Source organism: Microtus pennsylvanicus, chromosome 15 (genome assembly GCF_037038515.1).
Source record: "Microtus pennsylvanicus isolate mMicPen1 chromosome 15, mMicPen1.hap1, whole genome shotgun sequence".
Lineage (NCBI taxonomy): Eukaryota > Metazoa > Chordata > Mammalia > Rodentia > Cricetidae > Microtus > Microtus pennsylvanicus.
The window spans coordinates 31,474,885-31,491,448 of NC_134593.1; the positions used below are offsets into that span (position 1 = coordinate 31,474,885).

The window sequence follows — 16,564 nt, forward strand, 5'->3', positions numbered from 1 at the left end:
ACATACATCTACACAGCTGTGTACATGTGTGCAGGTGTGTAGTGAGGCAGTCACATACATCTACACAGCTGCGTGCATGTGTGCATGTGTGCATGCATGTGGTGAGGAGGTCACATACATCTACACAGCTGTGTACATGTGTGCATGTGTGCGGTGAGGCAGTCACATACATCTACACAGCTGTGTGCATGTGTGCATGCGTGTGGAGGCCAGAGGTGAAACCCAGTGTCATTCTCCATCTCTCTCCACCTCATTTTCGTTTAAATGGGATTGCTCACCAAACTAGGAGCTCACCGATTGGCTAGGCTGTCTGGACAGCAAACCTGAGGTATCCTCTTTTCTCTACCTTCCTACTACACCCAGATTTTACATGGGTGCTAGGAACCTAAACACAGGTCCTCATGCTAGAACAGCAAGTCTGTTCCCCACTGAACTTTCTCCCTGACCCCTCAAGATATGATTCTTTATCCCCATGCTGAAGTCATCCCTTGTTCCTCTAACCCAGAATGAATGGTTAACTCCTATTCCTGTGTCATTCTGTCTCCTGACTTGGGCTTTCTCTTTTACCTTAATTGTTGAGTTAACTTGTTGGTCATCTGATTGCCTCAGTAGACTGAGCGCAAACTCCTTAAGAGCCAAAGTCATGTGTCACTATGTGTCCTGTGTGTCAGCAAGAGGGGCAGCTCTTGGAGGGTGGGGGCTTGTTAGGATATCAAACATCCAGGCTTTACTGGAAAACCAGGAATACTAAGTCTCCTACTTTGGTTGTCCCACCTATACTTCATGCCTGGCTACTGTTCAATCAGCATTTTATTGAACTAAATATGAGTAACAAATCTTTACAGTATACAAGAGCATAATCACACAGCAAGAGCAACCTGTGTGCCATGTCTTACACAGCAGTCATTCAGAAAGTGTTTATTGAATGACTAGGTGACCAGATGTCAAAATGACTATCAAACCCTAGCCAGTTCAACCAAAGCCATGGTGAAACCCTGGAGCTCATTCTTAACTGTTTAAATAAAGTTGTCTCCACCACCACAATGAGAGCAAATCTCCCGTACTCTCCTCTAACTTTGTGTCTCTATTCCTCCTCCAGAACCAGGCACCTCCCATGGACAACTGTATCCCAAGCTCAAAAATGTAAATAGAAACCACATTTTCAGGGTAACTCATGAATAATCCACCATGAACCAGTGCCTTTGAGAAAGGGGATAGTTTATCACGGGTTGTGAGCAATGTGCCAGCCAGCAGGTCACGCAGGGCGGAAGCCTGCTTCTCATTAGTCATCCCTTCTCCCTCTAGAAACACACAGAGGGTAGAGCAAGTGGAAACGATGCCCTTTAGCTCTGCAAAGAGCTGCTCGTCAACAGCTTCCTCACTGCTTCTCTTGCCAGCTACTCAACTTTTATATCTAAGATGGAGCAAAGCCTGCTGGGACAATCTCTGGAGCTAGCCTTGGTATCAGATGTAATTAAACACCCAATCCCGTCACTCTTCTCTGCTACCCCCAAACCATTCTGTATGTCTTAGAGACTTTCCTGTAGCTGTGATAAAAATAGCCTCACAAAAGCAACTTCAGGATACAAGAGTTTATTTTGACCCTTCAAGGGCAGTCCATCATGGGGGAAAAGTGAAGGCAGCAGGAGTTTGAAGAGTCACAAGAAGTCTTCAGTCGGGAAGGAGAGAGTAACGGATGCTTGCGTTCAGCTCACTTTCTCCTTCTGCAGGTCAGTGGTCTTCTCATATCAATTGACTTCATCAAGATGATGTCATTGACAGACATACTCGGAAGCCCTTGCCCCAGATTATTATAAATTTCATCACACTGACATTTGAGAGCAATACTTATACTCTATAAATAGAAATTTTTACTGACCATGTTAAATTCCAACTTAGCCTAAGAATAAGCATGCCCCTTACTTATGAGATCTTTGAGTTGAAAAAGCCATAGGTAATTAAGACCACACCCACTCCAAATTCCATGGCCAATAGCTCGTCCATTGGCTTGGGATGGCCACAGGAGTAACACAAAGAGATACTAAGCCTTGCTACTGATGTCACTTTCTGTCTACAGATATACCTCCAGATAGTTTCAGTCTCTATTATCTCCTGAGTGAGAAGACACCGTTCTCGTCAGAACCTCACAGCAGGGGAACTTGAGGCCCAGAGAGGATAAGCCTCTTCCCATTTTCAGGAATTTATACTTCTCTAGACGCCAAAAGGATTTTCCATGGCTTAAAATGAAATATTTACATAATGACAGCATTCTAAGTTTCGCTGTAGCAACATCTTGGCATTTGGTCAAAACAACGTGCAAAACGCATGTTATGACAATTTAAGTACTCCAATTTATGGAGAAAATCGCCATTTGCAGGTTTTATTTGCTCAATAAACTTATATTGAACATTTTAAAGATATCACTAGTTGTATGCATGGGAATAGAAAATAAAGACAAAAAAGAAATCAGATGTCCTCCAGGCAAAGGAGAGGAGTTTTTGCTGAATACAAAAAAAAAGACTCTTTTTTGCTGTGATTTGTAGGAAATTGGCCTCTGGGTTTCCTAGTGGGCCTAGTAAAAAGGGAAATACAAGCTGTTAGTGGCAGAAGAAAGAGAGAGATTCTATTTAGAAGAAAACGCATGCTAGCATGATGTTCTAAACAAAATTCATTAGAGGAGGCTTATGAAAATGGAATGATGATATTATTGGATCATCTCTTCAGTAGTAACTCTGTGGAGAGTGTAGAAACAACCTCAGTGACAAACAGGATTTGCAGGGCAGGGAGCCAAACCAGTGGCTAAGAGCATGTCTTGCTCTTGCAAGGACACAAATTCTGTTCTCAGCACCCATAATGGATAAATTCACAACCCCTGTAACTCCACCTCCAGGGGATCCAGTCTCATCTTCTGTCCTCTTTGGGTACCTATGTTCTTATGAAAACACATACATACAGATGGACACGTAATTAAAAATAAGAAACCTTTTAAAGCAATATTTGCATTTGAATTTGGTGTACCAGTGAACAGCAAGTATCACATGAACTTCTCGTGGATTCTTTGATTTCCTCCTTCTATCAAGCAAAAGGAATCCTTCCTGGTCAGAATCCTTGCAGCTGCACTTCCTGCACTCATTCAACTGAACTTCTGCCAACTCACCCTCCTTTCCATACCCTGTTCTCTCCCAAGCTTTCTCCCCATCCATTCATCCTTCTTCTGCATGTCTAAAGAGCTTGTCTCCAATCCCTCCTACTTGTACTCCCTAAGCATCCCTCAAGCTTGCTTCCACCCTCCATTCCTTCCCTCTAAGACTTCTGCTGCAGCTCCAAACTTTATCCAAAGTTGCCTCTAATCTTTCCCTCCAGAACTGGCAATGAAACTACAAATAGCAACTGTAAAATCCCATTTGATAACTTTAAGGGATATCTAGTCACTTACAGGGAAAATCCTCCGACCTTCCTATTAAACCTGCAATGTGTTTCAGGATGGGTCTCTAAGTCATTTCTAAATATTTTGTGACCCAGAGTGCTATAGCCAGGACTCCCAAAGAAATCTCCTCTTAGAGCAGCCAACTCCAACACATGCCATAGCTTCAAGACGCAGGTCATTTTCAAAACATCTTGTCCCCTGTGTATCCTGGTTTTGGCTTTCCTCTTGGCTGATTTTGATGAGTCAAGACAATGGTCTCCTTCGCAGGATCTTTCTTGGAGCACCTCAGACTGAAAATGTTCCTCCTTTCAGAGCTCCTTCATGTTCGCGCTGCAATTACTGCATAACCACATTGCCTTGACTCTTACTGGCTCCACCTTTGGCTACCTCCCCAGAGAAAATGAGAAAGTTTGGTGTCACGCTGTCTTTTATCCATATTAACGCTTCCTAATGGCAACTAGATACTTAAAAGACTGATGAATACAAAATTGTGAATAACAAGAATTAAGGACAAGAATCTAGATATCCCTCATCACGTCAAAATCATTTCTCTCCCTCCCCCCAGAACTGGAGGGGAGAGAGAGAGAGCAACAGAATGGCAAGAAGACCACCATGTCAGAGACCATCAACCTAGCTGATTAGAGATTCAGAGGAAGGTAAGATAATTAACAGCAAAAACATAAGAGAAGGCCTGTGACTGGACTCTGGGAGAACAGGGGCAGAAAAAAGACTTGGGACCTTTGGAGTAACAGAAAGAGAGGGAAATTTGGAATAGGTGAGCTATGAAAGAAATGGAGATGAGCTCAGAATAATTAAACAAGGAAGTCATGAAGAAGACATGACAGTCACAGCCAGTCTGGAACAAGACAAAGATGATTCACAGAAGGACAAGGATGTAGTGTCAGGTCAGGAATTAGAGGACAAGGGGTTCCGGTTGGAGTCAGGGCATGGACAGGTGACCAGGCAACACCAGGTCTATACAGTAAGTCAGAATTCAGATCTTGTTCACAACAGGGAACATTCTTTCTTCCTTTACAGCTATGCTCATAATTTAAAATCCTGAGAGAGCAAACGTTTGAAAATATCTTTGTGCTTTAAGGAGTGTGTGGTTGGGATGCCTGGATAAGGAGCAGCTGGGAGTGGGTCCCCATTATTATCACTGTGCATTTATCAGGAGGCTCTTTCAGCCCAGCATCAGGGGAGGTGGGATGAACACAGAGAATGCATCTCAGTCTGAAAAGATGCTCTGTTGCCTCAAGTAGTAACTGTGGAAAGTCTTTCCTCTGCTTTGGCTCACAGTTTAAGGGTGTTAGTCCATAGCGGGAAGGAAGACATGGCAGCAGAAACATGAAGCAGATGCTCACATTGAATTCACAGTCAGGACTCTGAATGGGTCAAGGAAGTGGAGTCAGACTACAAAGTATCAAGACCTACCCCTAGTGACTCACTTCTTGCTGTGAGGCTCCATAACCTTCCAAAATACAGCCACCAGCTGGGACCTAAGAGGGATACTTTATATTCAAACCACAACAGGGACCATAAGATTTTCACAGCCACTCATGACACTAAAGGGAAAGTTAAAACTGGGCTGTTCTGTCTACCTTGAAAGTTTTGGGCTCCCCTCTGTCAACCTCTGCATAGTGTTCCAGTACCTTCAGTTCAGCAATGCCAGTAGATCCCAACACCTTTTCACAAATAGAACTATCATCATCATCATTGCCATCATCATCATCATCATCATCATTGCCATCATCATCATCATCATCACAGGATTCCACTTCTTAGCAAAGATTGTTAGCCTGGAGCTTGGAATATTCCTTACCCAAACTTCTAAGTGTTAGGATTACAGCCATGCACCATGTCACCTACCCATCTGCTACTTAAAACTCATCGTAGGATCCCTTGTACCCAAAATGTGATCTTCCAGATTTCCAGCATTGTATAAGTTCTGTTGGGAGAGAGGTGGACCCAGAGAGAGATGACATAGTAGTTGCCACCTAAAAGATCCTGCTGATGACCATGGTATGGGTGGCCAGAGCAGCAGATCAGAAGGTGGGAGTCTTCTGAGAACAAAGCGGGAATTGGACCTGAAATGACAAGGGAGTGCAGAGAAGAAAGGCAGGAGCTGGGGAAAGGCAAGGAGATCTAAATCAGAATGCATCAGCAACAGAAAATAAAGGAGGTAGGGTAGTTTGGAACTTAGTTACACCGGCTCTAAAGCCAGAGCCAGCCTGAGAGGGGGACCCACAGGAGGGAAATGTGGAAAGAGTCCCTGCCTTGGGCTTTGATGCCCTGGTGTGAATCCCACCTATAGTTAGGGATTGAAAACATGGAGAAGGTGCTTAACCTTTCTGAGCCTTTTCTCAAATGACTCCCGAGAGTAAGCCCCTGACTTTGCAGTTCTCGTGTCGCATCTTAACTATTCCCCATTTCTGTCCCATGATGCAGCCCAGGCCACGATTCTCAGTGGGTGAGAAAAGAGATTCAGCAGCATTTATGAAGGAAGATTATCAGGCTGGGGTCACTCCCTTGGCCCCTTGCATTTGGCAGTTTTATCCCAGCCTTATTAAATCGAGTGTGGTACCAGGATCAAATGTATGGAATAAGACAATGATGATAATTAAGTGTCTAAGAACAATGGGCCATTACTAAGTCTACACTAAATATTGCATCATTAAATCTATAATACCATTCCAGAGTGGTACTGTTGTTACCTACATCTCACATAAAGTTATTCTCCCTTAGCTCTAAGGGATTCTTTCCAGGACCACCAGGGGAAGCTGGAACTGTAGCTAGTATCAAACCCTCTGTAGAGACTATGTTATTTCCGATACATCTACAATAAATGTTCACTTAAGGTTAACACTGTGGCTCCTCTTTGGTGTACGTAAATAGCCAGAAGCAGTATTCTTTCACACTTACAGTGGAGTCATTATTAAGAAAGATAACGGTCACTGAATATAAGCACTTTATTATTGCAAGAGTCAGTTTGGTAGCTGAGAAGGCTACACCGTTGGCAGTCTATACAATGTGGATACTTTGGACAAAGGCACACATGAGTAGGAACCCTCAGAACTCTCATGGGAAAAAAACTGGGCATGGTGATGAGTACTTATAATCTCCAATTTGGGGAGGCAAAGACAATGGTTCATGGGGCTCACTGGCCAGCTAGCTTACCCTACTTGGTGATTTCCAGGATGGCAGTAGACCTTGTGTCAAAACTGAAGGTGGATAATGCTTGAGACCTAAGACTGAAGTGATTCATACTCCAGCTTCCACATACACAGGCTTAACATGCCACAAGCGGCTGCATATAGACATACACCTAAACATACATGAATACACAACCCTTAGCTTAGCACTAATATGAGATGCTTGACTCTCTGGCTTTGGCTGTGAATGGGAGCATCAGTTTCTGTGCATCAGATTCCCCATCTGGAAGAAGAGGAATAGTATTAGCCTGGCACGATATACACAAGTGAACATCTGTGAAATACTTGTTAGCTGAGAGTGAGCTCTCCGCAGGAGCACTGTCTGTCTCCTTGTGACAACAGAAAGTCTGTTCTTAACTCCTTGGAAGATTTCCAACACATGGGATGCAAAGACCCCATAGAAAGGGTATCTCATCTATCTTAGCACCACGAGTTCCTTTATATACTATTTTTTACCAACCATATTTAAGTTGTTCATTGTGACACTATCCTCCCTCCATCTCAGGGTTACTTCATAGCTACTTGAATCAATCCTTAATTGATGGACCTCTGGGTCTAAAATGGCCTCTTTCTTTCAGTATCAATCAATAGAAGATAAATAACCTGATAGTTAAAGATCACTGACTTGAAAATAATTATTCTCTAATTCGTCTGTGCATAAAAAGTTTAATCTCCATCTACTAGATTTACATAAAATAGATTATGCCATCATTTGAGCTAATATTATGTCGCTGAGAGTAAATGTCACACTTAAAATGATCTCTTATTAGTTCCTGGTGTTTGTTGATTTCAAGCCCCAATTATTATCATTAATAACAATGTCTAATATAGCACTGAGTGCATACAAAAGCCATATCTACCAATGGCTGTTTTTGTCATCTTCACTGCTGCTATGAAAGTGAGACAGAAGCTCTTATCCTGCTGTATCATCTGGCTCAGAAAAGAGAGGTCTGTAGCCACTGGCCACACATGGAGCTCCCCAAGGTCGGTCACTGAGGAAGAGTGCGTGGTGTGCTATGGTTCGAGCTCACTGTCATTCTTGCAGCGTTTGCTGTTCTCTTTCACAGCGAGATCAAGACAGAATATGCTGCATCCTGAAGAGACTCCTCATATCGTTCAACCCACCAGCCCATTTCTCTACTTGAGGAACCTGGTTGCAAGCTGAAGTCATAAAAGATATCCTAAGAGACAAACCCTCAAATCTCCGGGGTTTTAATGCAAGAAATGTCACTTCTCACAGTAACAGTGCCGGGCATTGGTACCTTCCATTCAGGGCCCTGTCATCTGCAGTGTGTGGAGGGTTGCCACGGACGAAGAGAAGCAGGGACTTATAGATGGGAGGTTGTTCCCAACCAGACCTACAATAGCACACGTGGCCCCCCTTTCACACCTCACAGACCCACACACCATCACTAAGCCACCTTAAACTGAAGAGGAACAAGGAAATGTAGTCCAGAGACATTGGTCCCATCAAGCAAATCAGCTGGAAAGTTAGTGTCAGCGAGTCTGTCCATGAGCAGCAAGCAGAGGAGGCCAGGCCCAGGTGGGAGAGTGAAGCTATACCTGCAGGTTTATTTCTAAGTACATTGTGTGCTCAGCTCATTTTCTTCTCCAGGCTAGCCCTCATTACATGCATTGTTTCATCTGTAATCTTGTGCTGTCCTGGGCTTTTATTCCCTGGGTTGTGGGAAAGTAAAGAACAGGAGAATCAGGTGACATTAGCTGTCAGATGTTCAGGGAAAGAATACTGGAGAGGAGGGACCACTCGTGCACATTGGGTGTATCTTGTCTGTAATATTCAAATCCGTAAAGACGGAAGTTTTTCTTCTTTAGCTTTTGAGATTTGAAAATATCTTCATAGATTTTACCAGCTAAGCAGCCCTAATCCTAAAGTGTGAAAACTGAAATGAACCAATCCTAGCACCCGCAAAAAAAAAAAAAAAAAGAAAGAAAAGAAAAGAAAAGAGCATCATGTCAATATCTACAATGGCTGAGATTTGGGATGCTCATCTGGTTAGAGAAAAGAGGAAGTCGTCCTATGGGTGCTGTGGGGGGTTGAGTGAGAATGGCCCATTTGGGGCTATTGCCCTGGGTTGTGAAGTTCTAGTGCCTGAGGAATAAAATGGATGCCCCGAAAGACAAGTGTAATCAGTGTGGTCAGACTGCTATTGCAGTGTTGACAGCAGAAGGGGCCTCTCCGCTCAGCTCCTTTCATTCCCAGGTCTGGTTGGCACTTAGAAGAACTCTTTGACAGCCAGCTAATTGTTACTGCTTTGATCCGTATCAGTAATGTGATCCCACGTCAAAGGGATCCCAAATCCCAGCAACCCAACAAAGACACAACGTTCCATTTCCATGCTATGCTATAACTGCTGGTTTCCTTGTCTCTGTACCCACAGGGTTATGAAGCATGTCTTACTCATCCCTGCCTACATTGGGGTTCAGTAAATGTTTGCTCACTGACAGCTAGCCTATTCTTCGAACACCCAAGTGTTCCCATCTTTCTGCTTGAATTGACCCCAGAGAAACCCAGGATCAGACTTCTGCTAGACCTGCTCTTTGGGTCCCATATGTAGAACTCACTTCTGAGATTGCATTTGCATCTTTAAATTCTGTATGTGTGTCCCATGTCATACCTGCACTGACCTCACTACCTCCATTCACATGGCGACTCAGACCCTCTGTGTGTGCCACCTTCCATAGACAGCTGGGCCCACAGAGCGGGGTCTCCACAACAGGCGTGGGATTTGCCTGGAGCAGTGCTGGAGCCTAGCTGCAGCCCCGTGTTGGGATAAAGGATGGTACAGTTCCTTAGGCCTTGTCAAATAAGCGTGTCAGCGAAACTGGAAGTGGCAGAGAGCAAAGACTGCCTGTGTAATTCTCAGCTAGTGATCACATCTCCCATGCTCCGCTGAGCGACTGAACAAAGCAGCCTTTGGAAAATCAACACTCAGTGTGGGCGGCACTCAGCCAGCCTTCAGGCAGGGCAGCTGGCTGCACACACTCACCAGTGAGGCTCACCTCCCTGGAGGAGTCCCCTGCTGGCCTCAGTGTCCTTGAGGCTCCTGCTATGCGTTCTGTTCAGCGTTCACTGAACACCAAGGCCATGCACTGTGCAAAAGAAAAACCATTCCTGCTGTCAATCAACTACCAGTCCTAAGCCATAGTAGAGAGTCCCCTTAATCAGCACTTCCGGAAAACCACATTTCTGCTCAGCAGCCTGACGTAGTTTCCTGACTCTTTGGTATCATGAACCAACTCATCCCCCTGGCTTCCAATCAACCAGGACCCCAGATCTTACTGATTCTGATGTGAACGCTCCATTTTTGTAGATAAAATGTCCCCATTGTGCTAGCTCAAGACCTTCCTATTTTATCCAGGTAAGTTCAACTTTTTTATTTAAATCCCTCAAGGACGAGCTCAAGTCCTGCTGGTACCACTTTTCAGAAGTATAGTTCCACCAACATTAAACTACAGTCTTACAGTACATTATTTTCTTAATTTCCCCCTAACTCTGTTTGCCCTTCCAATCTCTCTCTCTCTCTCTCTCTCTCTCTCTCTCTCTCTCTCTCTCTCTCTCTCTCTCTCTCTCTCTCTCTCTCTCACACACACACACACACACACACACACACACACACACACATACATACCACACACACACACACACACACCACAGTCCTGAAGAATAGAGATCATGTAAACTAAATTCCATAGCCATCTGGGTTGTCTACTTCTATGGACAGGTGTGGGCTTTTCCAAGCACACAAGTCCTCCTAACAGCTCATGCCAATCTCAGCACTGTTCCCTCCTTAAACCACTCCTGACATTATCTGAAGCTACAGACCCATCCTTGGAGCCTACTGAGGAAACAGGAGGCCATTCCTTCTCCCAAAGGTCACAACTGGACACAGTAGCAATCAAGTGTGTTCATGTCCAACCTGGGGTTCTCACCTCACCTGGCCAGGGCTGTGAAAAGAAGCTAAGCACCCTGCTGCCTTGATAGGAGGGAGGGTGACAATGTAAACATCAGTTCTTCGGCCCTTTTGCTTCTACAAGAGCCAACTGTGCAGCCAACAGGACCTACTCCGTGTGCAAAAACAAACACCTACATCAGGCCACACCTACATTTTTATTATAGGCTTCTTCCTAGACACCTTATCCTGGACCTGCCCGGTCAGAGATTTATTATTTTGTATGTTAGACTAGTGCCATCTAGTGGCCATTAGCCATAGTCTCAACTCCCCTCCCAGCCTTTTCTTTTTCTTCTTTGTTTTTAATGTATGTAAGCATTTTGCTGGCTCTACACGATGCCCGTCTCTCTCAGAAATTATAATAGAGCATAAGATTCTCTGAAAATGTAGTTACTAATAGTTGTGAGCTACTATCTGTAGGCTGAGTCTTGCACCCAGGTCCTCTGCAAAAGCAACAAGCACCCTTAACCTCTGAGCTATCCTTACAGTCTTGCCTCCCAGTCTCACAAATGCCCTCTGATCCCAGGCATGGCGGTGCATGCCTTTAATACGGGTACTCTGGAGGTAGAGTCAGGAGTTTGAGGCCAGCAATTTTAAGGAAGCCATGGCTGCACAGAGAAACCCTGTCTTAAAAAGCAAAAACAAAACAAAAAGTGTAAGCAGACCATGGGAGAAAGCCCCAACTGTTCTCAGATACTGACTTAAGGGCATAGACTTTAGGGTTAGGACATCACTTTCTGTAAGAGCCTGGGTAAGACTTTCTGCTAAGCGAATTGAAGAACTCAAGAATGAGGGGAAAGCGGGGAGAGGAGAAAAAGAAGAAAGACAGGAAAAAAGGGTCAGGGAATTCTGCAAACCCTAGACCTGTAGCTGCAAAGAGAGGCAGAACGCCTGGGCCAATAGAAAAATGTGGAAGGGATTCCTAACCCACAGAGCAAATGGCGTCTTGCAGGACCTGAGATAAGGGTTTGGAGCAGGAGGCCCCAGGGGGAGAAGGGCAAGGCTCGAACATGCAGACAGTACAGATGCACCAAGCTGATCTTGACCCTAGCTTGACCTATGGAACTTCATCCTCTTCCCAGAGATGTTGCCACCTGCAGAATCACCTGCTCTCTGAGCTGGCAAATCATACCTCCACATTTCTTCCTCCCTTTTCCTGATGGTCTGAACTTTCACCGAGACTGGCAGTAGATGACAGGAACCCCAGGTTTAACTCCTAATCCGCCCACATCTTCCCTTCACCCCCCTGCCCCAGGCTCTCTGTCTCCCACACTCGGCCTTCAAACTTCCCAGCTCCATTGCCACGAAATATTTTCTCCCCGGAGGAAGCAGCATCTACCAGGACTGCACTCTGCCTGTCTCCCATGCGAGCCCACCACCCCTGTGCTCTACCCTGGAGGCTACTGCCTCCCGAGACTGTTAAGGTGATGAGGGGGGCTATTAAGCAAATTCATTATTGACTATTCCACATTAGATTCTATTTTTTTCCCTTTGATGTCAACACAACTAATAAAAATGCACTTTATCTTTGTGGATTTATGGGCTCGTAAAGCCGCTTTCATGTACCTCGGGGAATTGGGATTAGAGGAGAATTAAACATCTCTGGAGCAAACCTGCTCAGGTAGAGGGAGTAGGGGGAGGCACAGCCTGGAGACCTGCGCTGGGGGAGGGGAATGGAAGAGGGAGTCAAGGGCAAGAAATAAACTGAAGCAAAAAACCTGGCAAAAATATGGCTTTAATATATTGTAAAAGAATAAAAACCTCATAAAAAGTTATCACCAGGCATGAGGAGTGCGTAATGTTGCCCTTTGTGATTCTGGGAAGGAACTTGCTAGGAACTGAGAGTCATTAAGTCAGAGAAAGCTGGGATCTGGCAGAGAAAGACACACCGGATGGGAATGGCCGAACTGTAGGAGAGGTGGCCTGTCCTAAAGCAGGGAGCATTGGCCTCTACAGAACCTTGATCTTGCCCCCAAACGTCAGAGGCTGGAGGGCAGATATCCCACCCTGACTTTGGGGCAATCAGTCCAAGACCTGATTTGAAGCTTTAACACTCTCCTTTTCTCTTAACCAGGATCAAAACTGCCTGGCTCCCTCTCCACAAACTCTTTGCAAGCGCCAAAGACTAAGGCAAAAGCCTTTCTTGGTATTCCCTCGCCTTTCCTCCCAAACCCTGGGCAAGTCTCCAGTCCTGCCTCTTCCATCCACCTCTCCACCTCCTGCTTGGCACCAGCTCCCACCCCCAGGTGCAAACTGCTATTATTTCTCACCTTATCCACTTCTAGCCCATCCTCCTTAACATCCCCAAACTCATTCTCCACATAGCTGTGCTGGAAGGGGCTTGTAAAACTTCAAACCACAAGAAGGAATATCTCAGGAAGAGCTCTGCAGGGGCCCCAAACGAAGGAAAGGTGAAGTTCAGAATGGCTATACCTAAGCATGTATGTGCTTCCGTGCCCGTTCTTGCTTCTGTTACTCACCGCAGCTCGCTGAACTTTGGTCCTCCCTCACTTATGCCTGGAAACCCCTTTTCCATGCTGCACAGTCGCTTGCTTTGGTATCAAAATCTCATCCCAAATGTCACCTAGAGTCCTGACCCAAATGTCACCTAGAGTCCTGAGGGACTGCCAACCAAACACTATCAGAGTTCTGACTCTCCTACACAGCAGATGTCACAACTTGAATTCTGTATTTACCCATGCATTCAGATTTAATATTTGAGTCTCACACTAAACTATAACCTTTGGAGGGCAAAGAATGTGCCTATTTCTTATTCATTATATCCCCAGAACTTAATGCCCAACCCAGCTGGCAGTCGGCCTTTAATCAATATTTTTTCAGCCAAAGAAAAATCCCTTAGATTTCTATTAAATAGAAGTTTCTGTGTTGTGGATATGGGCTCTTGAGAGGGTCACATGTGGTCTCCAATGCGGGAATTTTAAGGAGTGGTGAGTCTCAGGGAGGTGGGGGCCTTATGACAAATGACAGGTGAGGAGGTCATGGGACACTACTCTCAGAAGAGTTCTGCAGGACTGGGTTGGTCCCTCAAAGAAATAAAGCAGGTGGCCCCAAAGGACAGCATGACATCCGAGGTTGACTTCTGGCCTCCACGTACATGCACGAATGCAAAAATGCAAACACGCACGGAGAGCAAGTCTAGCCCCTCCTCATTCTCTGACTTTGCTGCTTGCACACATTCCCTGTTCCATGCAGGGTTTCCCTTTCCACCTCTCTGATGTGTTAGAACATGGCCAGGGTTCTTTTGTTACATGCTACCAGCAGCCAAAGAACCCTCGTGCCTCTCCATTATCCAGTGTCAGGTGACCTGTTCCAGCAACACAAATGGACCGACATCAGTGTTTCAGAGTTTGCCATGACTGGAGGAGAAGGGAAATTTGGGAGGAGTCAGACAAAGGCTTTCTGGGTGAACCTGAGGCTGTAAATATAGAAGACCGGAGGGAAAATTGACACAGGCTGTAGATGTATGGTGATCTGGGGCTAGGACCACTTTTTAAAAATCATTTTGCTTCCTTCAGTATATCAAGATTTGGGAGTTCATGGAGTTGGGGAATCCTAGGTGAGTTTCTGAGTTCCACACAAGGTAAGAGTAGAAGTATTACTAAATTGAGAAGGAAGGATCCAGAGATTAGGCACAGGGTATCATCCACACATGGGACACATCCATCATGAGCTCTGGAAACTGATCATGACTCCTGGGTGGCAGGCTGGCCATCCTTCACAGCCGCGCAAGGCTACTACTAGTGATGAGGTCATGATGGCTCTGGACTTTGTCCTCAGCTTTGTAGGGAAAACCATTCATTGACACCACCAAACAGGATTTCTTAGACTTGTAGGAACTACCTAGCCAACCTCTGTTCTAATGGCTCATTTCTTTATTTACACTTGGGAAGTACACAAGCTTGTACCCAGGGCAGCCCAACCTGGGTTTCAGTGCTCGCTTGAGACATCTGTGTAATGATGCTAGCTAAATTACAGCACACTGACTTGATTTTCGACCTTTATTAAAGCAAATTTGTATTTGCCTCTGGTTAGCCTCAACTGCTCCCACCAACACCAACTCCATTTCACAGCCTCTTTCAGATCATTACTTTGCCTCACCCACTGGATTATTTCTCTCTATACAAAAACAGCTTCGTAATTCTTCTGCTCGCCGTTCATCCAAAAGATATTTGTGTGCATGTATTTGAACTTCCGTGTGGCAAACATTACTCTGAGTATCAGACCTATGTAAATAAATAAGCTACAAGTCCCTGAGACATTAGGGTCTAAGTGTCACACACAGACATACACAAATGGATGATTAATTCTCCTTGGGAACATTAAAAGTGCATCATATTGTGGGATGTCGTGGTACATATATGTACGTCATCCCAACACTTAGGAGGCAAAGGCAGGATTGTGAATTCTAAGCTACCCTGGCTTCAAAGCAAAGAACTTATCTCAAAACAAAGTTCTTTATATTTTTTTAATAGTCACTAATGTATTTCTCCTTTCAGGCAGCAGGGTGGTACTTCTTAGGTGCCTGTCCTAAGGTCAGGCACCATGCCGAGCTGCTAGGTGCTGTTGCCATAGTAAATACAATACTCACTGCCTGTGAAAGATGAAAGGTGAGAAATAAAAACACATGACAATAAATTGCAAATAATAGGTATTGTGAAGAAAATGGACAGGAATACTAAGAGAGAATAAACAGAAGGACCTGATTAAGGTTGTGAGGTCAGGATGATTTCTCGAAGGAGACCACATTCATGATGACATCATGAAGATAAGGAAGGGTAGGGGAACAATGCATATATGGAGAACAGTATGTGCAAAGACCCTTCAGGAATAGAAATTAGAGAAGATCAGTGTGCCGGAAGGCAATGAGCTGGAGACAGGTAAGGAATGAAATCTAGATGCACTCAGGGGCTTGATCCTAGAGAGCCTTCTGGATCCAGATGAAGATTTTGAAGTGCGCATTGTGCAAGTTCAACACACCAGCAAGGTGTTTGAAGCAGTGACTACAGAATGTTTTAGGTAATATAGAAGGGTAGGCCGATGTGGTAGAAAGACTTTCTCAGAGAGTAGACGGTGAGAATGCCTTAGTTTAGGGCAGCGGTGGAGATGGGGTCTGTGTGAGGACGGAACCACACAACTTGCCCTGTGTTGGAGGGGAAGAGGTCTATTGGCCTCCACCAGCGTTATTACATGAAGCATAGCAACATTTTAGATAGACATAAAAGTTCTTCCTCATGACCACCGTCACCCATCTCAAAGCATTGTGTATGCATTTTTCTTGTGTCCTGGATCTTTTAGAGATAATTGCAGGGTTCTTTGAGTAGACTCCACCTTCGTTGTAGGTAGTTTTGACGCCCCGACAAACTGCCTTATATTTGAGCTTGCTGGGTTTTTTATGTCTCTGTGTTAGTCAGACTTGATTTCTCTATGAAACAATGCATGGGGAAGAACAGCTTATGATAAAGAAAGATTTATTTGTGTTCAAAGTTTTACCCCATGGTAAGCTGGCTTCATGTCATGAGCCTCAGGTGAGACTAGACATGGCGATGATGATGGGCGAGCATAGCGGAGGACACTCTTCACCTTATGTAGGGAGGCAACAGAGGAAGAGAAAGGGGAAGAGCAAGATAAAACTCCATGCCTCAAAAAAGTCCCCCTACCTAGTTCCTCCACAGCTCCCACTTCCTAAAGATTCACTAACTTCCTAAAACAGCACCATCTGTGGGAAGTCACACATTCAACACCTGAACCTATAGGGATCACTGTATTCTGGTGATCTCAGGAGTCGGGGTCTTGAGAAAGCAGTCTAAAGGACAGGTTCAAAGGCAGGATGTACTGGATTCAGAAAAAGAAGACTGGATTTTTAGTACTAGTTTAGCCTCTGGTTCTTTGTGATGTAGGACAAGAAGCTTCCTGCCATTCAACTTTATTAGGGA

General features: G+C 44.8%; 1 long non-coding RNA gene across 1 annotated transcript; it reads right to left on the reverse strand.

Moving 5' to 3' along the window:
- Nucleotides 1-1,644: 1,644 nt before the first annotated feature.
- On the reverse strand, nucleotides 1,645-10,709 carry LOC142836027 (uncharacterized). The gene is made up of 4 exons (XR_012907986.1): nucleotides 10,596-10,709; nucleotides 9,648-9,750; nucleotides 5,029-5,112; nucleotides 1,645-2,572 (listed from the first exon to the last, which is right to left on the reverse strand). It is a non-coding gene; the product is annotated as an uncharacterized LOC142836027 (long non-coding RNA).
- Nucleotides 10,710-16,564: the final 5,855 nt, after the last annotated feature.